Source organism: Heptranchias perlo, chromosome 5 (genome assembly GCF_035084215.1).
Source record: "Heptranchias perlo isolate sHepPer1 chromosome 5, sHepPer1.hap1, whole genome shotgun sequence".
Taxonomy (NCBI): Eukaryota; Metazoa; Chordata; class Chondrichthyes; order Hexanchiformes; family Hexanchidae; genus Heptranchias; species Heptranchias perlo.
Genome location: NC_090329.1, coordinates 96,364,724 through 96,382,158, shown reverse-complemented (window position 1 = coordinate 96,382,158; position 17,435 = coordinate 96,364,724). Strand labels below are relative to the sequence as shown.

The window sequence follows — 17,435 nt, the reverse complement described above, 5'->3', positions numbered from 1 at the left end:
ACCGGGGCGGATGAGGGGCAGGCGACCAGGAGGCGGGTTGGTCAGTAAAACCTTTCAAGGAGGCTGCGGGCCTCCATTTTTGCAGATTTTGCAATTTCAATTTCTGGGGGCTGGGATTCCCAGGCCTTCTCCTTCATGCCTCGTGAAAGGAGGCGAGAAGGCCCGAAACTGCAGGTAGGTGCCTTTCTGGCACAGCTTGTGGGCCCAGAGGAGCAGGAATGCTTCCCCTAGGCCCAGCAAGCCTACCTGCAACGATCCCCCAACGATCGCGGACCACCCCACCCCGATCTCTGACACCCCCACAACGATCACTGACCCACTGATCTCCGACCTCCCTAATCGATCGTGGACCCCCGATCCCAACACCACCCCCCCCCCATGACATAACCCCCGAACCCCCATTTCCACCAGTACCCCCATGCTCACCGGTACCTTCATGCCCACCCATACCCATCAGTTCCCCATTCCCATGCCCACCCATGCCCCCCATGCCCCCCTCCCATTCCATACAATCAAAGACTTACCTGAAGACTTACCTGAACACATCCTCTCCCTGGCTGCTCTCTCATCTGACTGAGACCAGCCTGTCAATCAGACCGGCCTGTCGGACGGCAAGCCGACAAAAAAAAAGACGTTCTTACGTCAAAATCGTAAGGACGTCCTGGATACCCGTACTTCTGGGGTTTCCTTTTCGCAATTTGTCCCCCCCCCCTACAGCCCCCTTCCCAGCTCGGGGTCAAAATCATGCCCAATGAGGTGCATGCCTCCAACAGATACATTTTCAAGCACTCCAAAGGCATGCTCAAGCACTGCATCCAATGCCTTGAAAGGTCTGGGAATGTCCTTCATTATAAACCAGCCAAAGCTTCCAGGAACATCAGTCTGCTGCATTCTCCATAACCTCACAATCCAAAGAGGCAGCCACACGGAAGAGCTGGAGCAAAGCCCTCTGAAGAGCAGTTGCAGGACATTGCTGAGAAGCTGGGGAACCAGAGAAGGCACCAACACGGATACCCTTGGCAGCTGCAAGGGTCATTTGGCAGACCAATGTACAGGACACTTTCTCCTAACGTCCCGATAGACCCTTCCCATTACTGTCCTCCCTTCCCCTGTAATAAATTACAAGGCACAATACTTTGACTGCTACTCTATTTATCTGCAACAGTGGCTACACCTCTTTTTGTACATGTCTTTCCCCAATCACACAAATGAAGCTGTGCACATGGTCCACCTCCTGTGTCAAATTCTTTTATTTCTCAAAATGTGAAGAGTTTCTGAATCGAGTGCCTGTCTCCACGATTCTTCAACTTCCGAACAGTTGGTGTGTGTTGTGTTCAGCAACCTAATCTGGTGCTTCTTCTTACCGTGACTGGAGCCTGTGAGGTGGCTCCTGAGGTCTAGGGTCTTAACTTCTGTGAGTATGGCCCTGAGACCTGATCTATTGGCTCACATGGAGGGTAAACGCTGACATAGACTAGTTGGGCTGAATGGCCTGTTGTCATGTTGTAACTTCTATGTGTTTTGATTTATGACATGGATGACAATCCCACATGTGCAGATTGTGGAATCCTCCTCATTAGCCGTCATGTGTTGAAAACTCCTAGACATGGCCCCTAATGACTCCGACAATCTCTCATGGTGCACAAGCATTCTTCTTTTAAAGACTGGGTCCCAGAGATCAGGATCCTTGCCCTCATCAGCTAAGGATGAAGGTGACCTCACCCTTTGGCACCTCCTGTACTATCTCTTGGTCACTTGTGTTCCGTGATTCCCTCATTGCGCTGCTCTCAAACTGACTTTCTAAATCCGTTTGTGTGATTGGACTTTTGCAGCTGGGTTTCAGAGTGCGATTGAGTGCTGTGGTGTCAGGAGAAGTGCTTGAAGACTGCAGTTCTGAGGGTTCCAGGACAGCTTCTTCTGCCATACCTGAAGACACAGAAACATGACAAGTGTCAGCAACACATCCTTAAAACTACTTGTTGCCTAGCAGTGTTCATCAAAGAGCTGACATGGAGCTGTTGGTCGATGCAAGCTTTCATGAAGGTGATTGTATAGCTGAATGGGATGGAGTGTAAAGGAAGAAAAACTGGAACCATGGCTCCTGCTTCTCCGTTTCCCTCATCTAAATCTCGGCTCTGTCGGTGAGGCAAGAGGCCTGACATTCATTTCTTCAAATCTGCGAGCTACCTGTGCAGGCATGACAGATGCTGGCAGCTGATCCAATTAATATCAACATGGACCTAATGGGCTGAATGGTGCCCATTTGTGCTGGAAACTGCAATGGTTCTGCAAAATGAATATTTAGAAGGGTGAGGACTGATCAGCGGTAGTCAATAGGGATTTGTGAAGGATAGGCCATGTTTAGCTAACCTGACAGCTGGCAGTCTACATTCCACCTGTGCTCCCATCGTGTCATAGGCGACATGCTCGGACTGGCAGAAAAATCTGCAAATAGCTGACCTCATGGTATCTGACGAGTTTATGGTCTAGGTTTATGTGCCTGGACAGTAATGGTGGTGCGTGGAGGTCATATGATTGGTCCTGTAATGTTTATTAGTATGTGGAAAATATATTGATAAGGATTAAGCATAACACAGCATGTTTAATCCTCATTCATACCTTAGACTCCAAAAATGAAAAGTGCACTCGGTACAATCTCTGCTGCCATGTAAAAAGTGGGCATACTCCGGCTTTCAAAAATAAAAAAAACATGGATATATTCTCTACTACACTCCTTTATCTTTCTCAAAGTCAACAAAGTCCTCTCTTTTGCTCCAGGATGCAGTGTTCTATTTGAAGAATGGTTCAGAGGAATGAAGTAGTGCTTTGAGTAAAATTGCAGCTATGCAGTTTCCAGCAGAGAGTGCCTCTTACAGTGTTGTGGTTCACTTGAGGAATCCAGATGAAGGAAAATGACCATAAAACAGCATGTCAATTTTGTTCACATAAAAGTGATGATGTGTAGCATTTCAGCAATAGAGCAGAGTATGTGCAGTGTCCTATTTGACTCATAGTTAACATCACAGGCGGGGGTAAAGTTGGTGCAGAGGAATTTATTGCACGGTTACTGAATTTTGTAAATCTACTAGTCAGTACTAGTGATGCAAATAGATCAATGTGTTGGGAATGATGAATCATTCATCCAGTAATATGCTGAGCCCCTTCAGAGTTGGGGAAACAAGAATTCCCAGTGCAGGGAGTCCCAGCCCCTTGCCATGATTGACCTCGTAAGGGGCAGGTGGTGGTGGTGTTGGTGGGGACCCTGCATAACTGGGTTCCTGCTTTTTTCCTGTGGGTTCCACTGGACTCTCGCTGGAGTTATGACAAGATTTCGATGGAATTCTCGAGTAAATTCAGGGCCATATTGTCCATGCAATTGATCAAGGACTTAAATATCACAACAGGAACCTTGTCCCAACCATACATCTGAAAGGAATGGCTGATTTAAAGAGGAAATAGATGTTATATGCTATTGCCCCATAATCTGTAACTGGTGAAAAGGAAGATACTTGTACATTAGGCCCCCAAGTTCCAATGCTTTTATAGGGGATAAATTTGGGGAACCTATCTGGGCGTCAGAATATGGGACTTAAAGAGATTATACTGCTTCTACATAATTTTAAGTTCTGCCCTTTTGGAAGTGAGGGAGGGTATAAGCGGTGCCTGCCCCAGATAAGTATCAGCCATGCAAATGATAGGTTTAGGCCAGGATGACATCATGGGCTGGATTTTCCTCAGCAAGTCCGCCCAAAACAGCGGTGGAAAACATGGCAAATTCAGGCAGCGAGGCCTACCGCTGTCTTCCTGTTCCAGACTTCATTTCCCTCCCCCCCACACCTTTGCCAGGACTTCTACCAGCTGCCCCTTCCCCACCTAGCACACGTAAATGCAGGCAAAGGGGCAGAGCCCGGCTTCCAGGCCAACTTTCGTCCCATCCATGTTTCCTACCACCACTCCCTAAGACCACCTGCTGAAAGGTGGTGGTAGGCCAAGCATAGCGGCATTAAGACCCCAAATTCTGTCAACAGAGGGAGGGGACCTTGTATAGGCCTCCAAGTGGGCCCCAGCACTTAACTTTGTAGGCTGCAGTCTCAGCTGTCGTCTGCAAAAACTGCTGCCATTCTCATCTTTGGGGCTTTTTGTGCCCCTTTAAGAGTTGTGACAGATATCTTTCGTGTTGCGGCGTTGGGCTCCCACTTGGTGGTGGGAATCCCGCCAGGAGCCTACATCTGCTTGTCTAATCAATCTTGAGAAAATATGTAGAGATAACAGTGGGGATGAAAGGTAGGCAGAAATCCCACCCTATCGCTAACCGCACCCCCCACCGCCCCGGCCAAAAGAGGGAAAATCCAGCCCCATAAGTCCTAAATTCCAACACTTGCACCCTAGTATATGTCCATCTAACATGCCACTATCAAACAGCGGTAACTTAGATCAGCAGCTGATGCTGGGATCTTAAAGGTGAATTGTTATACTTCATTGTGCTATTACATAGAGGCTCATAATTTTACTTTGGATTAGTCTTTTGTCATGGTTTTTTTTACTGCTCTTTAGTTTAGAGGCTCATGGCTTCATTTGGAAGTTTCCCTCGAGACTGTTTTTGTTTGCAGAATTGGCCTAAAATGAAGGAAATGGCTGCAAAATGGTTTCCCCCAAACCACACGATTTATTTATTGGAGGAGGAAAAGGACGAGGAACAGCAGACAACCCAGGAAGCCAAAAGGCAGCACCACAGGAGCTCCAGACCCTGGTAAGATACCCAATCACCAGGGTGTATAGCCCCAGGAAATGAATCCCCAATATATCCATGGAGTTATGAGTCAGGAGACCTCTTTGCTCCTAGCAGAAGTTCCTGGAGCTGCCATTCACTTCAGGCTGCTCTGCATTGTGGAGAAGCCCTCTCTGACAGTGCCGCGAAGGATGGCATTGGACTGTGCTGCCTTTCCTGCCATATGCTGCACATCTTCGAAGACTCTTTGCAGGGCTTTCATATAGTTCTGAGGCTTAAAATAGATTTTAAATATTTGCCAAGGCTTAGGATGGGGTTACATAGGAACATAGGTATATGAGTAGGCCATTCAGCCCCTCGAGCCTGTAGCACCATTCAATTAGATCATGGCTGATCTGTATCTCAACTCCATCTACCCGCCTTAGTTCTGAATCCCTTAATACCTTTGCCTAACAAAAATCTATCCATCTCAGTTTTGAAATTTTCAATTGACCTAACCTCAACAGCTTTTTGCGGGAGAGAGTTCCAGATTTCCACTACCCTTTGTGTGAAGAAGTGCTTCCTGACATCACTCCTAAACAGCCTAGATTGGGAAGAAATGCCAGGCAAAAATGAACTGAAAGGAAATCCAATATAGAGGCACAAAATGGTTGGGCACATGTCAGCCACTGTGTATGTATCCTTGAAATAACATCTCAAGATTACTTTTCTGCCTGCATAACAAGATGCCATGAAATACAAAGGAACAGACCCAAACTGGAGAAGAACTCACAAAAAGGAAAAAATTGTAGGGCTGCGGGGAAAGAGCAGGGGAGTGGGAGTAATTGGATAGCTCTTTCAAAGAGCAGGCACAGGCACGATAGGCTGAATGGCCTCCTTCTGTGCTGTATGATTCTATGAAATCACAGGCCTTCAACTCCCCTTTGGGGGGAGGCCACTTTGGATATCCTGGCATATCAGAGCGTAGAGAGAATGGGAAAAGGTGAAGAGGCAAACCTCCCCCACAGCCAGGCCTAGTACCATGCTACCCTTATGCCTCGTCTTCCTTCTCATTCGCTGCCACACAGACATACGCATATACAATTACACAAACATCATATACAGTATCTTGCAGTGCAACTCAGTTTGAAGCCCTCACCCCCACTTCCTGGGGAACAGGTCCACACACACCAGCCCCTTACCCCCCACCATCACCCTCTGGGACTTGGGGTTAAATCCCCCACCCCTCCCCCACCCCAGACAGAGGGGATGAAGGACTCCTGCCTTTGATGGAGACTGTGACGCTGATGGGTCAGTGGGACAGGCACTAGGAGGGTTTTAGAAATCAGATAGAGAGAAACTGTTCCCATTGGCAGAAGGGTCAAGAACCAGAGGACATAGATTTAAGGTGATTGTCAAAAGAACCAAAGGCGACATGAGGAAAAACTTTTTCACACAGCGAGTGGTTAGGATCTGGAATGTGCTGCCTGAGGGGGTGATGGAGCCAGATTCAATCATGGCCTTCAAAAGGGAATTGGATAAATACTTGGGTGGAAAAAATTGGTAGGGATACGGGGTTATGGGGGGGGGAATGGGACTAGATGGATTGCTCTTGCAGAGAGCTGGCATAGACTTGATGGGCTGCATGGCCTCCTTCTGTGCTGTAACCTTTCTAAGATTTCTGTGATTTTATCAGGGAACCAGTATTATCACATTTCTCCCTTTTCTGTCATTGTAGGGCTGGAAGAGAAGCCTGTCAGCACTGCCAGTGACCCAGGAGTTTGCAGTAAAAACTTGCATTTATAGAAGTGCCATTAACATTGAAAGATGCCTCAAAGCGCTTCATAGAAGCATAAAAAAATGATGTGTCAAAGAAGATATTAAGAGGTAACCCAAAGCTTGGTAAAAGAGATGAGTTTTAAGGAAGGTCTTAAAGGAGGAAAAGGAGGTGGAGAGGCAGAGGGGTTCAGGTGGGATTTCCTGGGCATAGGGCCTGGATGGCTGAAAGCTTAGCTACCAATATTGGGGCAAAGGAAGGGGGTATGTACAAGAGGCCAGAGTGAGGGGAACAGAGGCCCCTATATTTACGGCGAGGCGGGGAGGGAACGGGGGCGCGTGTTAGTGGCTGGGAAACCCAGTAATACTGGAAAGGCAAAGGTCCTGCTGAATTTAATGGCAGGACCTCATTCAAAATCATGAAGGGCTTAGAGAGAGTAGATGGAGAGAAGCTATTTCCATTGGCAGAAGAGTCAACAACTAGAGGACACAGATTTTAAGGTGATTGGCAAAAGAACCAAAGACGACATGAGGAAAAACTTTTTTACGCAGTGAGTGGTTATGATCTGGAATGCACTGCATTTTTTTTATATTCGTTCATGGGATGTGGGCGTCGCTGGCGAGGCCAGCATTTATTGCCCATCCCTAATTGCCCTTGAGAAGGTGGTGGTGAGCCGCCTTCTTGAACCGCTGCAGTCCGTGCGGTGAAGGTTCTCCCACGGTGCTGTTAGGAAGGAAGATCCAGGATTTTGACTCAGCGACGATGAAGGAACGGCGATATATTTCCAAGTCGGGATGGTGTGTGACTTGGAGGGGAACGTGCAGTGGTGTTGTTCCCATGGTGTCGAGCTTCTTGAATGTTGTTGGAGCTGCACTCATCCAGGCAAGTGGAGAGTATTCCATCACACTCCTGACTTGTGCCATGTAGATGGTGGAAAGGCTTTGGGGAGTCAGGAGGTGAGTCACTCGCTGCAGAATACCCAGCCTCTGACCTGCTCTTGTAGCCACAGTATTTATATGGCTGGTCCAGTTAAGTTTCTGGTCAATGGTAACACCCAGGATGCTGATGGTGGGGAATTCGGCGATGGTAATGCCGTTGGATGTCAAGGGGAGGTGGTTAGACTCTCTCTTGTTGGAGATGGTCATTGCCTGGCACTTGTCTGGCGCGAATGTTACTTGCCATATATCAGCCCAAGCCTGGATGTTGTCCAGGTCGTGCTGCATATGGGCTCGGACTGCTTCATTATTTGAGGGGTTGCGAATGGAATTGAACACTGTGCAATCATCAGCGAACATCCCCATTTCTGGCCTTATGATGGAGGGAAGGTCATTGATGAAGCAGCTAAAGATGGTTGGGCCTAGGACACTGCCCTGAGGAATTCCTGCAGCATTGTCCTGGGGCTGAGATGATTGGCCTCCAACAACCACCACCATCTTCCTTTGTGCTAGGTATGACTCCAGCCACTGGAGAGTTTTCCCCCTGATTCCCATTGACTTCAATTTTACTAGGTCTCCTTGGTGCCATACTCGGTCAAATGCTGCCTTGATGTCAAGGGCAGTCACTCTCACCTCACCTCTGGAATTCAGCTCTTTTGTCCATGTTTGGACCAAGGCTGTAATGAGGTCTGGAGCCGAGTGGTCCTGGCGGAACCCAAACTGAGCATCGGTGAGCAGGTTATTGGTGAGTAAGTGTTGCTTGATAGCACTGTCGACGACACCTTCCATCACTTTGCTGATGATTGAGAGTAGACTGATGGGGTGGTAATTGGCCGGATTGGATTTGTCCTGCTTTTTGTGGACAGGACATACCTGGGCAATTTTCCACATTGTCGGGTAGATGCCAGTGTTGTAGCTGTACTGGAACAGCTTGGCTAGAGGCGCAGCTAGTTCTGGAGCGCAAGTCTTCAGCACTACAGCCGGGATGTTGTCGGGGCCCATAACCTTTGCTGTATCCAGTGCACTCAGCCGTTTCTTGATATCACGTGGAGTGAATCGAATTGACTGAAGACTGGCTTCTGTGATGGTGGGGATATCAGGAGGAGGCCGAGATGGATCATCCACTCGGCACTTCTGGCTGAAGATGGTTGCAAACGCTTCAGCCTTGTCTTTTGCACTCACGTGCTGGGCTCCGCCATCATTGAGGATGGGGATGTTTAAAGAGCCTCCTCCTCCCGTTAGTTGTTTAATTGTCCACCACCATTCATGACTGGATATGGCAGGACTGCAGAGCTTTGATCTGATCCGTTGGTTATGAAATCGCATAGCTCTGTCGATAGCATGTTGCTTCCGCTGTTCAGCATGCATGTAGTCCTGAGTTGTAGCTTCAACAGGTTGGCACCTCATTTTTAGGTACGCCTCGTGCTGCTCCTGGCATGCTCTTCTACAGTCCTCATTGAACCAGGGTTGATCCCCTGGCTTGTTGGTAATGATAGTGTGAGGAATATGCCGGGCCGTGAGGTTACAGATTGTGCTGGAATACAATTCTGCTGCTGCTGATGGCCCACAGCACCTCATGGATGCCCAATTTTGAGCTGCTAGATCTGTTCTGAATCTATCCCATTTAGCACAGTGGTAGTGCCACACAACACGTTGGAAGGTGTCCTCAGTGCGAAGACGAGACTTCGTCTCCACGAGGACTGTGCGGTGGTCACTGCTACCAATACTGTCATGGACAGATGCATTTGCGACAGGTAGATTGGTGAAGACGAGGTCAAGTAAGTTTTTCCCTTGTGTTGGTTCACTCACCACCTGCCGCAGGCCCAGTCTGGCAGTTATGTCCTTCAGGACTCGGCCAGCTCAGTCAGTAGTGGTGCTACCGAGCCACTCTTGGTGATGAACATTGAAGTCCCCCACCCAGAGTACATTCTGTGCCCTTGCTACCCTCAGTGCTTCTTCCAAGTGGTGCTCAACATGGAGGAGGACTGATTCATCAGCTGAGGGAGGGCGGTAGGTGGTAATCAGCAGGAGGTTTCCTTGCCCATGAAATCTTATGCCACCTAATGCCATAAGATTTCATGGGGTCCGGAGTCAATGTTGAGGACTTCCAGGGCCACTCCCTCCTGACTGTATATCACTGTACCGGCACCTCTGGTGGGTCTGTCCTGCCGGTGGGACAGGACATACCCAGGGATGGTGATGGAAGAGTCTGGGACATTGGCTGAAAGGTATGATTCTGTGAGTATGGCTATGTCAGGCTGTTGCTTGACCAGTCTGTGGGACAGCTCTCCCAATTTTGGCACAAGTCCCCAGATGTAGGTGAGGAGGACTTTGCAGGGTCGACTGGGCTTGGTTTGCCGTTGTCATGTCCGGTGCCTAGTCGTCTGATGCCGGGTGGTCCGTCTAGTTTTATTCTTATTATGACTATTTTTGGCGAGATTTTACAACTGAGTGGCTTGCTCGGCCATTTCAGAGGGCAATTAAGAATCAACCACATTGTTGTGGGTCTGGAGTCACATATAGGCCAGACCAGGTAAGGATGGCAGGTTTTCTTCCCTTAAGGACATTAGTGAACCAGATGGGTTTTTACGACAATCCAGTAGCTTCATGGCCACAATTACTGATACTAGTATTTTATGCCTGAAAGCGTAGTGGATGTGGATTCAATCGTGGCTTTCAAAAGGGAATTGGATAAATACTTGAGGGAACAAAATTTGCAGGGCTACGGGGAAAGGGCGGGGGAGTGGGACTAGCTGGATTGCTCTTGCAGAGAGCCGGCACGGGCTCGACAGGCTAAATGGCCTCCTTCTGTGCTGTAACCTTTCTATGATTCTATGATTCTATAATTTTTTTACTCTGTTTATTGCCTGGCCGCTGGCTAGAATGAGGGCTGGCCAGATGCCGGGTGGGAAAGTCTGCTGTAGAAGGTAGCAGCCAGGGACCGCTGGGGATGGCTCCCAGCAATCAAGAAGATCGGGAGTCAGTGGGTGGGGCGGGGCGGGGCGGGGTTGGGGCTTGGAGCGCGGCAGCAATGAGGGAGGGATGGGCGGGAGAGATCGCAGGGGAGAGTTCTTGGGGGCAGGGATCGTGGGGAAGGGTCAGCAGATCGTGAGGGGGTTGGAAGATCACGGCAGGTTTGCTTGGGGGGCCGGGGGAAGCACTCCTGCTCCTCCTGGCCCACAAGCAGTGCTGGAAAAGCACTTACCTGCCAGATCTGGCAGCTCCCACCTCCTTTCAGCTGCTGGGTTTCCTGAGCCCTGGGAAACTCGGCCTGCAGCCGTTCAATTTAAATGACTGCCAAAATCTGAGGAACGCATCCTCATTAACATATTACAATGATGGACCCGCCTCTTGAGAGTAGGTTACTTGACTGTCCCCCAACCCCCAGTGGTAAAACCGGAAGTAGGAGCTTTCGTGGCGGGTTGGGGTCAAGATTCACATTTTTAGCAATTTAACCTTCCCCCCCCAACCCTCTCCCACCCGTTGTAGGGGGTTAAAGCTCCCTCCTCCTTTTAGGGCTGGAGGAAGTTACAGATAAAGGGAGGGCAAGGACATGGGGATGAGAATTTTAAATTTAAGGTTTTAGGGAATAAGAGTCACTGCAGGTCAGCGAAGGCAGAGGTGATAGATGAGAGAGATTTAGGGCTCAATTGCCACCATTTCAGACCTGCCCCCAACCCGTCTCCAACCCGCCCATTTCCGCTTTTCACCGGGACGGGACAAGGGGCGGGCGACCAACCCACTCCCAGGAGGCGGGTCGGGCCTTAAAACCTTTCAATGAGGCTTCAGGCCTCCATTTTTCACCAATTCCTGATTTCAACCCCGGGGGGCCGGGATTCCCGGGCCTTCTGTTTTACACCTTGTGAAAGGAGGCGAGAAGGCGCTAGACTAACAGGTAAGTGCCTAGAAAGGCACGGCTTGTGGGCCTGGAGGAGCAGGAGTGCATTCCCCAGGCCCAACAAGCCTACCTGCAGCGACCCCCACAACGATCACGGACACCTGACCCCTGATCGCAGACCCTCGACCCCTGATCGCAGACCCCCCCGACCCTCGACCCTGATCCTCACTTCTGATTCCCCGACCCCCGATCCCCCAACCCTTGACCCCGATCCTCCCCCTCCGCCCCCGCCCCAATCCTCCCACCCTGATCCTCAACGATCGTGGACCCCCGCGATGACCCCCGATCCTGACAGCCCCCCCCGTGACTGACCCCCAATCCCATCCCCCATGACTTGTGACCCCGTGCCAACCTATGCCCACATGTGCCCTCCTTCGCCAACCTATGCCCACCTGTGCCCACCGTGGTTTCCCCCCCTCCCCCATCCGTACAAATAAAGACTTACCTACAGACTTACCTGAAGATGTCCTCTCCCTGGCTGGTCTCCCATCCGACTGAGACTAGCCTGTCAATCAGCCGGTCAGTCGGACGAAAAACCAACAAAAAAACCCCACATCCTTACGTCAAAATCGTAAGGATGTCCGGGAAGCCCGTACTAATAGGTCTCCTGACCTCAATTTGACCCCACCCCCTTCCTGGCTCCGTTTTAAAATCACCCCCTTAGTGTGGGATAGATTATGGGCAGCAGAATTTTGATTGAGTTGAAGTTTACAGAGGGTGGAGGATGCGAGGCTGGCCAGGAGAGTATTGAAATAGTTGTACCTGGATGTGACAAATGCATGGATGAAGGTTTCAGTGGAAGATGGACTGAGGCAGGGTGGAGTGAACATATTATGGAGGTAGAAATAGGCATCTTTGTAATAAGAGGCTAATGGGGTCAGAAGCACAGCTTGGGGTCAAATAGGACGACAAGGTTGCGAACAGCCTCATGATGCCTAAGTCAGTGGCCGGGGAGGGGGATGGAGCCATTGGCAAGGTTACAGAGTTCGTGAAGAGGGCTGAAGATGATGGCTTCAGTCTTCCCAATGTTTAGCTGCAGGAACTCATCCAAGATTAGCAGTCTGACAGCATAGAGGCAATGGAAGGGTCTGGAGACTTGGTGAAGAGGTAGAACTGGGTGTCTTCAGTATACATGTAGCTGGTTTGCAAGAACCAACACGGCTACAAACAGTTTGGTGGATGCAATTAGTGCACTTGAAGAGACAGTTGAGGCAGAATGCAAAGGTGAGGAAAGAAAAACTTACATTTATATAGAGCCTTTCACAACCTCAGGACGTCACAAAACGCTTTACACCCAATGTAGTACTTTTGAAATGTAGTCACTGTTGTAATTTAGGAAACTCGGAGGCCAATTTGTGCACAGCGAGTTCCCTCAAACAGCAGTGTGACAATGTCCTGATAAACTGTTTTGTAGTGATTTTGATCGAGGAATACAATCTGGCCAGGACACTGGGGCTATCTTCCCTGCTCTTCTTCAAAATAGTGGAGGAAGAGGAAATGGTGGTGGCAGAGGAGGAGCAAGGACCTGCTGACCAGATGGTCACATGATTACTATCTATGATGCTTTGCACTGTTGCGAGTTCTGTCCCCCTGGAAAAGCCTTGTACTCTGCCAAGTTGATGCCTTCATTCCACAGGGAAAACGATGAATGTATTGTCTCTAGCAAAGAAGGCCTCTGTCACTTGCTTAATGCACATGTGGACAGTGAACTGACTGATTTGGCATCTATCGCTGGTGGAGGCTCTGAAAGATTTGATAGTGTAAAAGTTTACTGACCTTCACACCCACAAGAAGAGCTATCCCTGTGGTAGAAGTTGTCTGCAAGTCAGTTTCCAGGAGATGGTATAATTATGTGACAGTCTCTTTTGTGAAATAGAGGTGGTGATTACAAGTGTCCTCTGACATGTCCAGGATGGACTATCTGGGTCACTAAATGCAGTTCATGGGTTAGAATGTCCCTTCAAGAGCTTCTCTTACTCTTGCTCTTCCAAATCCAGGAGCAGCATTGGAACCCCCAAAAGAATTCCCACCGTGTACAGTTTGGTTGCTGCAAGTGAAGTAGCAGTTGGAAGCAAGAATGTTATAGAAAAAGGAATTGTAAATAAAAGTCTTGCAATGCAAAAAAGTCAGATCTAAACAGGCACCGAAAGCAATACAACAATGATAATGAAGATAAAACAATATAATGGGCCAAACAAAATTGCAAACCAATTTGAAAAGTGCTATACATTTTTCAAAAAGTCAACTCTTCAATATTTTATATGGGGAAAGCAGCACTGTGGGAAAGCGACCTCTTTAAAATCATAAGATTTGGCTTTTGTATGATATTTAAATAGGTAATGAGCCTCACACTGGATTAGCAATATGGCCTTCATAAACATTTTTTAAAAATTTTAGCGTGAAAACTGGAGCACAGCTAATCGGGTGCAAAGGCCTGAGTACCCAATTCTGTGATCTGTGCTCTCATGCAGATAACGTGGTGTGTTTGTGTGCAGGGAAATTGCATGGGTTTTGTTGTTTTTTTCTTGAAGGGACAGGCCCAAGTGTTTGAACAATATACTTAATGAGTTAATACAATCATAATCAAATTCAGTACACTTTGGGTTCTGAATCTATTTCAGTGGCATTCAGTGAGGCTTCACACTAGGAACAGAGCCATGCAAAATTAACTCCTATGTGTTTAATCGCTGATATTCTAGAGTTGAGTTGAAAGGCTATAGGAAAAGTACTTTTAAAACAAATTACCTTCTTCTTTTAAAAATCTTATAAATCTATTATAACTGTAAAATGATATCACATCTCAGATCAGGTCAGATAGAGGCCCTTGTTTGTTCTCAACTGATGGTCTCATGGAGCGGTGGTAAAAGAATGGAGATTGGGATATTTTTCTTTTTGGATGCTAAATCTGAAGTGAACATTAATTCCCTAAACACAGTAGCAGCCCCGGTATCCACAAAGCCACCGTAGTGTGCTACTCTCACAGCACATAATCTGACATTGCTATCGGAAATTAGAAGCCTTCTGAAAGACTACCAGGAATTGAATGACCCCCTGCACGCTTAGACACACACAACAAAACTGCCAATAATTGAACAACTAAATTGGATCAATAGGAATAAAGATGACGTGCTGCGAAAATAAAGTTCAGTCACACACTGAGCACATGAACTGGATAATCCCTCCTCCATATGGTAAGACACCTATGCAAGTTAAGAAGGAAACAAGAAAACTTACCTTTGTTGCTTTGGCTCTCCTTGTGAAACTATGGAAATTTACAACAGGAAACAGAAAATGATGGGGGCTGGTGTCTTTTTTTCTTAAAAGGACTGTTTGAACAGTATATTTGATCGGCTAATACAGTCAAGTCAAATTCCATGTACTCGGGTTCTCAATTTGTTTCAGCATTATCCAATGTAAGCTACCTTGATTAAAACTCACCACTGATAGCTATTGTTTCAGTAGTCTGTCTTTGATTCATACTGGTTCTGCAAATTCATATTAGTTCTCAATTCACAGTAGACACACTGTGACTGGCCAAGTATAAAGAGTAAGGAATCATTTACAGCAATTGGATTTTTGGAGTGCTGCAGAGCAGCAGATTGCCATCAGGCTACTATAAATGGCTGATGTGAATCTCCTGCTGATTTCAACTGTCAAGAGTCAGTGCATCCATTAGGCAGGTCATTTAATACCTCCCAGTAAATGAGCTGACTTGGTTCAGGCCTCAGTCTAAACCTTGGGGATTGTATTGAGTTCAGGACACCCTGACCTGAACCAACAATGATGAAAGTACAACCGAGGCTTGAGAGACCACAGTGACAGACAGTTGGGGAAATGGAAATGGAAAATATCACACTGGTGCAGTAATGGGTGCTCTTCTGAGGTTAAGGCTAAATTTCATTGTTCAAACAATGTAGGGGAGCCCTGTACTACATCTGCTTTTTATTTTGGCTATGTAATAAATGATCTAGGATGCTTGATGACGTCACTGGGTAAAAGGAGAAATATATCCCACTCCCCAGCACTGATTCTGACAATCAAACACAAAAGATTGAAATATTGTCAACCATATGAAAATTACATTCTTTGTGAGTAATTCTTATAGACCCACAATGTTTTCGGTTTGTTTTCTGTTTTTGCATTCTCTAACCAGGTCAATACCACTTCTTAGGAGAATGGGTCAATTCTTGCTTCAAATTTATCTCCATCACTACAGAAAATACCCCTTTTAGTGTTGGCAACTTTACCATGACAACTTGCCCAACATTTGGAACAGAGCATGTGCAGAAGTGTGGCCATGAACCTACATCCCATCAGCTTATAGTTCAGCAAATAGATGTATTAATGCACTATTCCAATGGACAATTTTATAGAGATGTTGAAGTTAAGAATCAACTTTCACCCCTAATTTGTAAATTAATAGTTGTCATCTCCTTCAGTGCTTCTGCACCATCCGTCAGTCTCTGACTGAAAGGGGATGATCAACTGTAAATATATTGTCCTTATGTCATCTGCTAAAAGGTGTGCTGCAGTATAATGTTTGACATCCTTTTCCTGTCTTCCAGGGAAGTGTACTCATCATTCTTTCTGGGACCAGAAACTAAGTATGTGGAATGAATCAGAGGGGAAAATCCATGCTCTATTACTATTGATGCAGTGCTTCAGTGTATTAATGTGCTGCCCATCAAATTGAAGGCTTCATGGTCTTTTATCAAGTTTTGAAAATAAAAAATTTAAAACATAATGGGGGTTTAATTGGATAACCCCCGAAAACGGGTGCTGGGATTGCGGTATGTAATTAACTCGCGCCCATTCGTTGCGATGCAGGCAGCACATAACATTTGTTCTGCCTGCTGTTTTAAATGATTGCTGCGTGCAGCCAGCACTACCTAGAATCATAGAATCATAGAAGTTTACAACATGGAAACAGGCCCTTCGGCCCAACATGTCCATGTCGCCCAGTTTATACCACTAAGCTAGTCCCAATTGCCTGCACTTGGCCCATATCCCTCTATACCCATCTTACCCATGTAACTGTCCAAATGCTTTTTAAAAGACAAAATTGTACCGGCCTCAACTACTGACTCTGGCAGCTCGTTCCAGACACTCACCACCCTTTGAGTGAAAAAATTGCCCCTCTGCACCCTTTTGTATCTCTCCCCTCTCACCTTACATCTATGCCCCCTCGTTATAGACTCCCCTACCTTTGGGAAAATATTTTGACTATCTACCTTATCTATGCCTCTCATTATTTTATAGACTTCTATAAGATCACCCCTAAATCTCCTACTCTCCAGGGAAAAAAGTCTCAGTCTATCCAACCTCTCCCTATAAGTCAAACCACCAAGTCCCGGTAGCATCCTAGTAAATCTTTTCTGCACTCTTTCTAGTTTAATAATATCCTTTCTATAATAGGGTGACCAGAACTGTACACAGTATTCCAAGTGTGGCCTTACTAATGTCTTGTACAACTTCAACAAGACATCCCAACTCCTGTATTCAATGTTCTGACCAATGAAACCAAGCATGCTGAATGCCTTCTTCACCACCCTATCCACCTGTGACTCCACTTTCAAGGAGCTATGAACCTGTACTCCTAGATCTCTTTGTTCTATAACTCTCCCCAACGCCCTACCATTAACGGAGTAGGTCCTGGTCCGATTCGATCTACCAAAATGCATCACCTCACATTTATCTAAATTAAACTCCATCTGCCATTCATCGGCCCACTGGCCCAATTTATCAAGATCCCGTTGCAATCCGAGATAACCTTCTTCACTGTCCACAATGCCACCAATCTTGGTATCATCTGCAAACTTACTAACCATGCCTCCTAAATTCTCATCCAAATCATTAATATAAATAACAAATAACAGCGGACCCAGCACCGATCCCTGAGGCACACCGCTGGTCACAGGCCTCCAGTTTGAAAAACAACCCTCTACAACCACCCTCTGTCTTCTGTCGTCAATCCAATTTTGTATCCAATTGGCTACCTCACCTTGGATCCCGTGAGATTTAACCTTATGTAACAACCTACCATGCGGTACCTTGTCAAAGGCTTTGCTAAAGTCCATGTAGACCACGTCTACTGCACAGCCCTCATCTATCTTCTTG

General features: G+C 47.2%; 1 long non-coding RNA gene across 2 annotated transcripts in view; it reads left to right on the top strand.

Moving 5' to 3' along the window:
• LOC137321467 (uncharacterized) overlaps positions 1-14,764 on the top strand; it is a 65,210-nt gene extending 50,446 nt beyond the window's left edge. For both annotated transcript variants that reach the window (XR_010962826.1, XR_010962825.1), the window contains 3 exons: positions 4,611-4,750; positions 6,447-6,595; positions 13,316-14,764. This is a non-coding gene — a long non-coding RNA (uncharacterized lncRNA). The remainder of the gene's footprint in view (positions 1-4,610; positions 4,751-6,446; positions 6,596-13,315) is intronic.
• The last annotated feature ends 2,671 nt before the right edge of the window (positions 14,765-17,435 follow it).